This window comes from Dreissena polymorpha, chromosome 15 (assembly GCF_020536995.1).
Source record: "Dreissena polymorpha isolate Duluth1 chromosome 15, UMN_Dpol_1.0, whole genome shotgun sequence".
Taxonomy (NCBI): Eukaryota; Metazoa; Mollusca; class Bivalvia; order Myida; family Dreissenidae; genus Dreissena; species Dreissena polymorpha.
The window spans coordinates 9634659-9646992 of NC_068369.1; positions in this window are offsets into that span (position 1 = coordinate 9634659).

Here is a 12334-nt window from a genome sequence, read left to right on the forward strand (position 1 = left end):
TCTACCAACACCCTCCAATGTATCAGGTTGTGCTATATACTTCACCCAGGCGGTTGTCTTACTTATTCCATTTAGAGCAGACACGGTGTCGCATCCTGTCAATGCGTTAAACCCCAAAATGTTCCTTCTGACATTGCCATCTAGTCTTTCAGATAGTGTTTGCACAGGATAAAATTTTCTTTGTTTGGCTGTACCAGATATGTATATACCTCGGCGTCAGCTCCAAGGTGGTAAATTAACAAAAGCAGTACGTCAGTGCCTCTACAATATACTTCGAAACGCCTGTAGCCTCTATCAATAGCGTACCCTTGAGTGCAATATCGTCCGCGTATCTGCCTCCTCATGATTCACATAGGTTTGTCGCATTAAAAGTACTCGACTTTGAATCAACATCACCTGGAAATCCACCTCCTACAACTATATTTGATCCTGCTGGAAGATTTTCTGATTGTTTTAGCATTTCGTTTGAGAGAAATTCAGCCAAGTCTGCTTTATTGCCATCGTGTGTGAAATACTGTCCCATATTTGCAGAAGAGGAACGTTTGGATTTGTTATGAACTTCCTAATAGGTCGACGCTTTCTTTTCCTCATAACTCTTGTTGCTTCTTTGATAGATTTACTTCCAAAGTATCGATCAAAAGTCACACTCGGGAAGTGTTTGCGTTGAAATGCCTTAAACAGATGTTACAAAAACAGTTGCATCTTATCCAATCGTTTGACAGTCCTTAGGCTTACCTAAACTCTGTATTAGCGACTGTCCATCAATTATTGCGCATGTTGCATCAGTCGTTGTCGGAACAACTTGAGGCGTCACTATATGTTTGAAATCTGGGTTTCATGCTTTTTACTACTAGCCTTTGCACATGACAATGGCACATCAGAAAGTTCATGTTCTAGTACAAGTATGCTGTTTCTACGGCTCTCCCTGAATAAGCTTCGTTGAAAAACGTTGAAAAGTCTATGCATTAGCTTTCTGTCAGCCTTTAAAATCGTTGTCACTTTCTGCTTTTCACTGACTGTCTCCTTATAGATATATGCAAGTGTTTTGGATTGTACCTTTTGAATAGGAGCATAAAATTCAACATTCTGCTCTTTCAGCCTTTTCTCTGCAAATTCCTTGAGTAATGTTTTAACTCGCATAGTTTGTGTGGTTGTGCACAATTAGCCACAGTATCATCTCGGAAAAGGCTTCAATATGCAAAAGCCAATCGCCTATTCTTTGGGCTTTAATGAACTTCATAAGGATGTCAACCAAATGTAGGTAGGAATTCAAGATTAAAAAGTTCTTCATTTCACTTTTCTCCTTGTCGAATTTATCCAGTAATTCACTTTTCTTTTTCTCCTTGACTGTTGCAAAAAGATTTTGCGAATATCATCTTGGTTCAAGCGACTTTTCATTTCAAAAGCAACCTCTAACTCTCTTACTTCATGTTCAAGTTCTGAGATTTCTGCTTCCTTAGATTCTAACCACTTACAAAAATATTTTGAATTTAACCTCCAAATCGCCACATATGCAAGCATATGGCCACTAACCGCACGATAATATGCATTTCCATCCATAACCTTAGTAATCACTTTCAATTGCTCCTAATGAGTCTTAATTTTTGCTTGATACAAATGGCGTTTACCTTTTCAGGGGCACTTACTCTTCATTATCATTTAGTTACAAAGCCTGGCTATTTTCTGTATTGGGTTTTCTGTACAAGCATGAAGTCAACATATATTAGATCAGCAGTATAAGATATATGCAGTTTAAACAGGATGAAGAATGTACACTTAAAAACAATGTAATAAGATACTGAAATACACAAATGAGTTTCAGTCTTTTTTTAAGCGTTCGTTGTAATTCATTATATATATATATATATATATATATATAATGGATCCTTTTAATTAATTTTTTTTACTTTAAAAAATATTTTTATAGAGTAAACAAAAATAAGCAAAAACTATTCAATTGTTTAAAAAATACTTTTTGAACATCATATTTTATTCTGTTGATTTTCAATGCCAGTTTTCATGTTTATTTTGGCATAAAAGTGCACTAATTGACCTTTTGACCTATATGAGTGAACACTAGAATAGATAAAATTTTAAAAAGATCCAAGCAGGTGCATTTTCAGACAATATTACTGTCTTAAACTTTTTCAATTTTGGATATAAATCACAATGAGATGTATTTCATCTCATAAACAACTGAAAACTGTACCCATTGACCTTTGACCTAATTAAAAGGATGTCAAGCACCTGAGAAGGTGACATCCCCTCTAGATTTTCATCAGAGGGTATGTAGATACCAAAAAACATATAAAGAAACCATGCCTTAAAAAACACATGCCATGGGCATAGCAGTTAAACAAAGCAGGATAACTTGTTCCAATAAAGTTTTTTAGTTAATGATACTCAGGAATTGTACAATTACTCAGTCCACTGCTATATCCAATGCAAGAAATATCAAACAGTAGACCTAAGTCCATTGAATTAACTTATCAACTGACACCATACTTACCAAATTCTATCTCGAACGTCAAAGTCAGATGTTAGGGCACTGAAGTCTGAAACAAAAAGAATACAGAAATGAGTGAATTATGAAATGAAATATTTCGTATGTTAAACATACATCGTGTACAAATAAAGAGATACTAGCTCTTAATGTTGATAATGAATTAATCCAAAACGACAAATACCTAACTATGTATGCATTTGAAGAGCGCAATTGCAAACAAGGGAAGTAACACGATTGGGGACGTATCTCTAAATCTAAACCATAGGTTACATACAACTTATTTCCCCTTATAGTAAATATAATAATCAATTATAATTGTAATCACACAAAAGTAAACAAAAATGGTTTAAAAAAAGACTAATAATACGACAACAATCATATTTTACAATTAACACTGCTGAACTGGTCTTAAAAAATTCTTTTTAAAATTGTTATCGAATCGTGTATATTAATTTTATATTTAAACAATTAACGGGTTCTTATATCTTATAAATATTATTGCAGAATCGATCGTTCAACAATAGCACGCGTTCTACATCAGACTTTTTAAGAACCAATACCATGTGTCACCTTAAATGCCTAGTTTTAATAACCTTTTTCAGTGTAGGGTCGAGACATTTTTCATGCGTTAAGACAGTGGTCAGGGCTGAGGGACGAGAAGTAACAGACCCATTTCACTTAACAATATAAAATCAAGAAAGTATTTAAATGATTACCATATCAGCAGAATCCAATACATTCTTTAAACGTGCCATACATGTACTTAAATTCATTATAGTATCGGCTATTATCCGGTGCCTACTTCATGCATTATCCTGTGCCAGCAATCGACATATAAAATACTTGTTTTTCTACAAACTAAACCGTCACTCATCATGGCAATGATTTCACAAGAATTAAGTGGCCTGTTTCATCAGGAAACTAGCTCAGAAGTTTGAAATTCATTGTTTATATGAACCAATATCTGCATTTTACTTTCGTTTCCACAGGGTTTGTGCATACACTTTTGGGCAATGTAGGTTCCCACTGCAAATTGACGTTTTTGTTAATGAGCACGAGTATACAATTTACTGATTGAATGTCTTAGTTGTTCCGTGAAATATTGGTTTGGTGAAAAATGTTAACTTAAAGAAGAGAATATTGAAAATAAAAGAACACACCTCAAAACAGTCAATATTTATTGATATGATCCGGTGCCGTTTCAGGTATTAGCTTGAAACGCACAAATGTTTCCAGTATTATCCGTATTGGTTAGGCACTGTGATTTCATTCGATGCGGAATGTTCGATGCATTTAATGTGAGATATATGGCGTATTCAACAAGGATGGTATAAACGAAATCGGAAGAAATTTCATAAACACTTTAATTTCTTGGTTTTGTTTGCATGCAAACATGTAACGATTAACAATGAGATACACTATTTGAACATTTTGTATAATTTTGTTTGCAACGTAAAAACGAGCCATTTTATAGGGTCATCATTGATGTGATACTGTTTGGAAAAATTCGGTTTCCTTCGTTTTCCTGTAATATAGTCGTTTTTAATTGGATATAATTAGTTTCCCCAATATAAGGTATATACATAGTGTTGTATTGATCGCTGGCTTTTTAAATTGGGATACTTATCCTGGTTTATGAAATATGAGAAGCCAAAAAAAACGTAATTTTTAATAATCTGTACTGCGTTATGTATTGTGGTAAACATCAAAGTGTATTTAGATCATTCTCAGAGTAGAATTAGCTTCTTTTTGAACATGGATCTTCACAAAATTTTGATTGTAAGCGTAGTATTGCATACACTCTGTCTATAATGCCCTCTGGCGGGGTGCAGAAACTTAGCAAAAGGAGGGCTTGAACGGGAGAAATCGTGTATTAACAAGGCGATTTACGTGCCGTTCAAGCCCTGTAATGTGTTTTTCATATCCATAATCTGGTTCACGCACAGTTATTTCCTATTGTTCATTGCCTTTAATGAAGTTATTCTGAACTTTGTTAAAAACTCCAGCCTTCGACGACTTTCCAAGCATAAATGGGGAACTGAATAAGCACCAGTTTCCTCATTCATGCAGGGATAAAGGCAATTAATATTTCAATCCACTTTTCAAATTTTATCATCTGCACTCTCTTGACAACAGCTTTATTTTATTGGCAACGTCAATGAAGTCAAGGTTATTTACTCAACACTTTAAAAGACAAAATACTATGCTGTAAATGTAAGTGTTTATGTACCTTTCCTGCTGTATGCTTGAAATACTTCAGTGACAATGTGTTGGCAGTATTTATTATTAGATAGACCTGTACGAAACTGTCGAAAGAAACATTTATGAAAACAATGACTTATTCTGACGCTATATTTATCCGCCACGACCAGTAAATTTCAAAATAATGCCTCAGTTTTTACTACGCGCGACTGCATTTCAAATTTGCATTAATCCGCTGATTAAAGTAAACACATTTTAAATCGCAAACTGCCTATCCGAAGGTAAAGCCTCGTCATTTCTGATGATGACCGAGTGAGGCATATGTAAAACACAATCTTGAACTGTATGACGTCATATGAAATAATCGAATTATTTTGGTCGATGTCAAATGAACAAGACATAGTGTTTTCAATATTATATTAATTTATTTTGGTATGTGTGAAATGTTTATGCAATAATAGCGAAAATACACATTTTCTCGGACATGATCATCTGCGGGCGCTCGAAAAATCCGTTCCTGCCCGAGTAGGAAGCCCTCGAAAACGTGTATAATCTCTATATGAATGTTTACGCAAAAACTATTAGTAGTTTTACTATTAGTAATGTTTACGCAACAAAAACTATTAGTAGTTTTATATCCAGTGTGTTACATATGTAGAACGTAGTCGAAAATTTTTGTACCGTCTGTTATTGTCGAAGCATCTTTATATATGTTATACTGTTTTGTTACGTCTTTATGAATTAAATAAGTTGTCCGACATACGCAATGCAGTCGTTTTGATCTCATGAACAGTCTGCTCGGTTCAAACAGTATTTTATTAATAACTTTATAATATTAGACGAGAATGTGTTCGATTTGTTCGCCCCATACAAGTTGAGCCTCGCCAATAAAACTCGAAAATCGCCTTATACGAGAAAAAGGCGGCCAATATGGAAAAAACTCGGCCAATACGGAAAAAGGTCAGCCAATACGAGATTCAGCCAATAAGAAACCAGGAAAAACTCGGCCTAATATGAGAATTAAAAAATTTTAACAAATTTGGACGCCATTTTGAAATTGTATGCCTAGTTTTGGTGCAAAAGTTTTAATCTTTAAAAATATACTTAGAGCACTCAGCCCCTAATATATTCAGCACCCTTTTTCGACAATAACAATAGTGCAGTGTAACCAGTAACAGTAAGGTTCAATATTTGAGCGTACATAAATAACCATTCTATACATAGATGGTGACGTCACTGCGTTATTGTCACCTCTATACTATATATATACTATATACTCTATACATCACACACCTCCATTTGAAGGCATTTATGACTACGACACAAATAAGTCCGCGGATGAATGAAGAATTTGATTAAGCAGTAAACATTATTGTTATGATTTAAAATTTAAGTGCTATTTTATTCAGTCTTATGGTCTTCCGTTAGTATCAATACAAAATTTCCTCAGGTTTCAACAATTTTGCTCTTTATTCATTTTTATTTAAACTGTACTTTCACTTTCGCTTGTATAACAACACGGATCCTTTATTGACGAAAGTTTGCAATGAATTATGGTTTTTAAAACCGCTTAAAGAGTTTCAGAAGGAGTGTCTGATGCATGTTTTGAATAAACACAATGTCATGGCTTTATTGCCGACTGGGTATGTGAAATTTTGATATTTCAAGTGGCTCCATTTGCATTGAAAGAGAAGACACGTTGACTTGTTTAGTTTGTTTAATTTTGACACCCTTAAACAGAATCATGATGGACCAAATAAATGCATTGAGAAAACAAGGAATAAGTTTGTGTTTGCTTGACACGCACTGTAAAAGTGGTCTTCCCAGTTTTGGAGTGAACTGTCGACATAATATGAAAATGTAGATTTAATATAGAAGTTATTTGTAATAATGGGATATGTAAAAAAAATATTTAATTGTACCAACAAATTACAATTTGAACTTATTTGGAGCAAATTAACACAAATAATATGCAAGTAGGAAAATATGGATACATGAGTAAAAGCACTAAGCTTTGAAGTTCTTTCATGGTTGTTTTAAGGGACCCCTGTAACAAATTTTACCAAATAAATAGATCTAGTTATAGTTGTTGTTTATAAGTGCCTGATAGAAATTTACTTTCAATAATTGAGATCATTGAAAAATTTACTTAAAGCACAGCATTTATGTTCTTTTATGGTCATTTTTAGTGGAATAGTATGTCACAAATATAACAATTATATTTATTGAATTAATGAATTTAGATTAGGTTACATCTTTAAAGGTGGATAGTCATTCATTATATGAGATTCTATAGCTGAAAAATATTTAACACTTTAATGACTTACCATAGTAAAATAAAGTAACATAGAATATGTTGCAGGTCATAAAATGAAAAACTGATGTTGAAGAAGCTATACAAATATTTTACACTGTCACAGTCAGCACTGATAATTTCTAAATAAAAATATAAATGAAATTCCCTAGGCTACCTACCTACCAACCCTAGTTTTTTGAGCAAATTTAAATATTATTAATATCATTGAGTAAAATTATTAACATATCAATACGTTTTGATTACATTTGCTTATTATATTATTAATAATTTGCAAGGACGGTGCAATTTTGTTTAAATTAGTCTAAATTAGCTATTAGTAAAAATGAAAATATCAGTGACTTCCGATAATTGGATTATATACATATGAATGCATGAAAACATGTCAGTTACATAGTTGATTTATTTATCATATTTAACTGTTTCAATGAAAACATTTTTGAAATTAATATAAATGTGATTTTACCATTTTTCAATTCACCAATTGATCCTATTTTATTGGATTAAAAACAACAAATAACTACAGTTCAACATACCAGTCCAAGTTGACTCAAACTGAAATAATTCATCATTTGATCATATTAAATTGGATTGAAAACAACAACATGTATAAGATACTCAGTAAGATTTTGAGAATATTACATTTATTCCATTAGTACACCAACATGCATTAAATAATGATTTACATGCATTCCTTAAACAGTTTAACAAAAAAATGAATTCTTAATCCAAAGAAAACAACAAACAGCTGCTTCATACATAAAGTTAATTAAATATTTCACCAATAAATTCTTAATCTAAAGAAAATAACAAACAAGCTGCTTCATAGATAAAGTTAATTAAAGATTTCATAAGCAAAATAATCATTTTGGTAATAAATCAAGATTAATCTTCAACCAAACAATTATAAATTTATGGGGGGAGGGGGCGTCAGCACTTAAACTAAAAATGGGGGTGGGAAACGTTTGTAAAGGAAACGTCGTGGGGGAAATGTCTCGGGAGAAAACATCTTGGGGGGGGGGAGCGTTCGGAATACCTGCTAAGGGCGAAAGTGTTGTTGGAAATAGAAGAAATAATTGAAGGAAAGTACTCATTAGTGTATGCCCATTCAGAAGCATTTCTGAGCACAACAATTGGAACAGCAATATTGAGCACATTTGAAAGAGATATAACTGTTTTATGCATTGCTGTTGATGAAGCCCACATGATGCTTGAATGGTAACTTTCCCAATTTTATACTTATTATATACTCTATAAAACTATCTCTTTTGTCATAAAATGAGAGGTTTTATTATCCAGCAGGTTTCGTGTTTGAACCATACAAATTTTCTTATACCTAAGTCCCATCATATAATCATCATCACAATCAGCAGCAGCATTAAAATATTCATCATCATCATCATTAGCAGCTGCATCATTGTGTTGTATGACCAGAATTCAATACAACTTAAAAATAAAAACATAACCATTACAACTACTACTACTACTACTACGACTACTAATTAATTAACTACTACTACAACGAGAAAAACAACTACTACTACTATTACTTACCACGCATTCCCATGTGCAACATAATTTATTTTATTACAAAAAAAACATGGAATTTGCAAAATGACTGAAAATGCTTTAAAATAAATGCAAATTTGAAATTTTGAAACAAAACAACCTAAACAATACATAATTAGGAAACACTACAGTATTGAAACACTGAAACATAGTTCTGGCTACCATAACTTTAAATGTCGCTTTTTATGATTTTTGACGCGACTTTAAAGACGACTAGTACAGGTCTGCCAATACTATATAAACTGTACGCTGAAGTTGCTTTAGCTCACTGATACCATGAACATTTTAAAAATCAGTAAACAATTAATGGACTTCATTGTTTTGCATACACGCAAGCAAAGCATATTCATTTAATAGTTAAACATACTGTTAATGTATCTTTTTATTGATACATGCATCAACTATTCTGGTTATGAATACATTTTTAAAATAATATAAAAAATGAGCATATAAATTGAATGGAAAACATACAATATTATGCCAAGAAAAATAAAGCTGTAAAACTCTCACCTGTTTTACTTTGAGTTTGGTATTGCGATGAGCACATTTAGCATGAAAGTGCAACATGTCCAAGCTACCATGACGTCCTCCTCCAAATGTTAAATCCGTCGAACTTTTATTTCATCCCTAAAAAATCCTCTCACATATTACATGTATGTAAGATTCCTTGCAATGTTCACAGCGTTTATTTTGAATCAATGACGTTCTCAAAATTCAGCAGGTATGAAATTGTAAATATTTATTGATGATTTCGATTTATTTATTATTTCGAAGATAACAGTCATTGCAACGTGTTTAGTGAATATAATAACAATAGACTGGCATGAAAAGTGGCTCCTTTTGAAGCACAAACTGCATGCAAGAATATATCATAGCTGACCCGGCTTGATGAGGCATGTTTTTGATAATAATTAATTACCATTTTTCACTTCCGTGTTTTTTATGTTTACCAGCGCCATGCTGAAAATAGTCCGTTTCCCACAATGCTTAGCGCGCATTCACACAGATCTGAAAGATCGTTTGTTGACACATTGCATAAATAACAACTTTCAATATTTTCAAGCTACTATGAGAGGCGAAAGCAAAACTAATTAGAAATCGTGGAGGATTTACACATTACAAATGCAATTCCTAATGACAATAAGTCAGTTTCCAATCCTTATTGTCTTTCTGAGTTGTATTAAAAACAGCGGTAGTGGATCCAGTCTGGCTGGTATGTTATTCAGGTAAATTTTGCATTATTTCGCGACCTGTCAAATTGTGTTCCTGCATCATGTTATGTCTAGAAAGCATCTTTTGGCATATAATAAGTTTAATATTATAAAGTTAATTAATAAAATTGTCATTAATTAGTTGAAGTCATATTAGCTTTTTTATTGAGCTTCAGACAACCGTATTGTCCAGCGGCCTCAGGCCAAAACGCTGTCTTCAGCTCAATAACAAAGCCAATATGAATTCAACTAATTAATAACATTATATTATTATTGGCGTCGAACTGAAGTGCGGCGACTCGTTTGTAATACGTTTTTTTCGCTTATGGGAGGAGAAGTTATTTTACGGATCAATGTATATATTTTTGTTGTCAGAATATCTTGCATAGTGGTGATTTTTTGTGTAAATTAGTGTAAATAAGTACAGCATTTGTGCCTATTACATTTACTACAACATTTATTGCCAATGATGCAAAGCTAATTCTTTTAATTAATAACTGATCACATGGACTGGGCAATAATAAAAGATCACAGGGACTGGGAAAATACGCGAACCGGTGAAACTTTCTGGTTTTGTGTGAAAACAAAACATAATCAAAATATATTTATTTTATGGTTTATCTAACAATAGCGCAGACTTTTGCTGTTCTAGTTTTGGTTAACGCGTATTTTCTTCAATTTTACAAGACGACAGCGATTTCACGGTTTATTGCTTTATTGATAACCGTTACACTACAGTCACTTATTAATATCTTAGTTAGAAGGTGATTTTTCGTAGCGTAGTGGTTGCACGCTCGCTTCACATGTGAGAGGCCCAAGGTTCGAGCCCCAGTAGAATCAAATTATTTTATTTGTGTTCTATGTCACATTTTTGTTTTGATGTAGACATTTTAGTCTAAATAGATATGCTGTTTTATTGTAACCATTTTTTGTTTTTATTATGCCATAAAATATATGTGTGAGAGGGTTGGGGAATTCGTTAACACATTAAAACTTTTACAGTGTTTTCATATCAATGAGTACTCAACCCCTATCGTAAATGAGCAACGTAAGAATAAGTTCAGAATCATCTCCCCTTGAAGTTGCAAAAAATATGAAATTACGCTTACAAGATGAAGCAGATTTTTTAAAACCAACACAGTTCTGTTCCATACTTATCGTGTTATGATACTTTGAAAATGACATGTGAATTACATTCATACACTCATGGATAAGAAAACATGTTACTTAAAACTGAATTCTTCTCCATAGATGTTATTAGAGCGTTTAAGAAATTAGCACATGTAACCAGTTAAAGGAATTGATACAGCGTTTTAACATTGAAGTGTGAATTAAATGATAAAACGTATCTTTATATATATATATATATATATATATAAAAGATAGAGCATGAAGAGAGTTAGATTGAGTGGGAAGACGAAGAACAGTCACGGAAGGACACTCGACATCAAGTATGGTGGGCTGTAGCCAGGTTATTCATATGAGACAGCACCATATATCGTTGGACCTTAAGAACTATTAGTTATTTTTTTCTCAGAAAAAAAGGTATTCGCATCCAAAGAGTATGTTGTTTGTTGTAAGAGAGCACGAATATTTTCAAAGAGATTATTCCGGAGATGTTGATTTGGCTGATTATGTTGAAGGAAATGGTTTGCAGTTTCGATTTCTCAACATTAGCAAAGGGGACTGTCTACTAGTGATCGTGGGAAGGAATCGGTCATTATTGGGGGAACTGCACTCAAGTCGCAATATTGCGTGAAGAATTTGACCGTTTTTGTACTATGTTGAATAATTCAGACGATTTTCTGAGGTTTCTGCTCAGAGAAGCTTTAAAAGAGGTCAACATGGGTGTTTGTTGCATGTCAGACATAAGGGTATTCCACTCACGTATAGCAGTTGGGAGAAATGAGCATCAATACGATTAACTTCTTGCGTGAAGAAGAAGAGGTACACATTCGTTATATCTATAGCGGTTTTGAGGGTGGAATGTAATGAGATTTGAGAGGTATTCTGGCCACAGTCTGTGTTTCATTTTGTAAAAGACAATAAGTCTGTGTTCTGCCTCCTTTTTGAAAGAGTTTCCAATTTAAGATCGTTTAACAGAGAATTAATGTTACAAAATTTACTGGCGCCAGTGTATATTCTTGCTGCCTGATTTTGTACCGCTTCAATTTATGCAGTTTATTCGTTAGAATAGTAACGACAGACTGCGTCTTCATATTAATGCAGCGGTCTGATAAAAAGAACATCCATGTTTTTCCGAGGTTGGACCTGGACAATACGTGTTTCTGGACCTTCGGGAACACCTGCTGTGATGTTTGACCATTAGGAAGCTGAGTTCGCATAAAGGACGCGTCGTTGGCGGTGTGAGAGATAGGACATTAACAACCGATTGAGAAGTTCTTGTTTGATACCCAATGATAAAAGCTTTAATAGTAGTTTACTTTGCGAAACTCTGTCAAATGCCTTGAAAGTATCTCAAAAGACTGATTGATTTTTTTCGGTATTGTTTCAGCGGCAGATTTAATTATA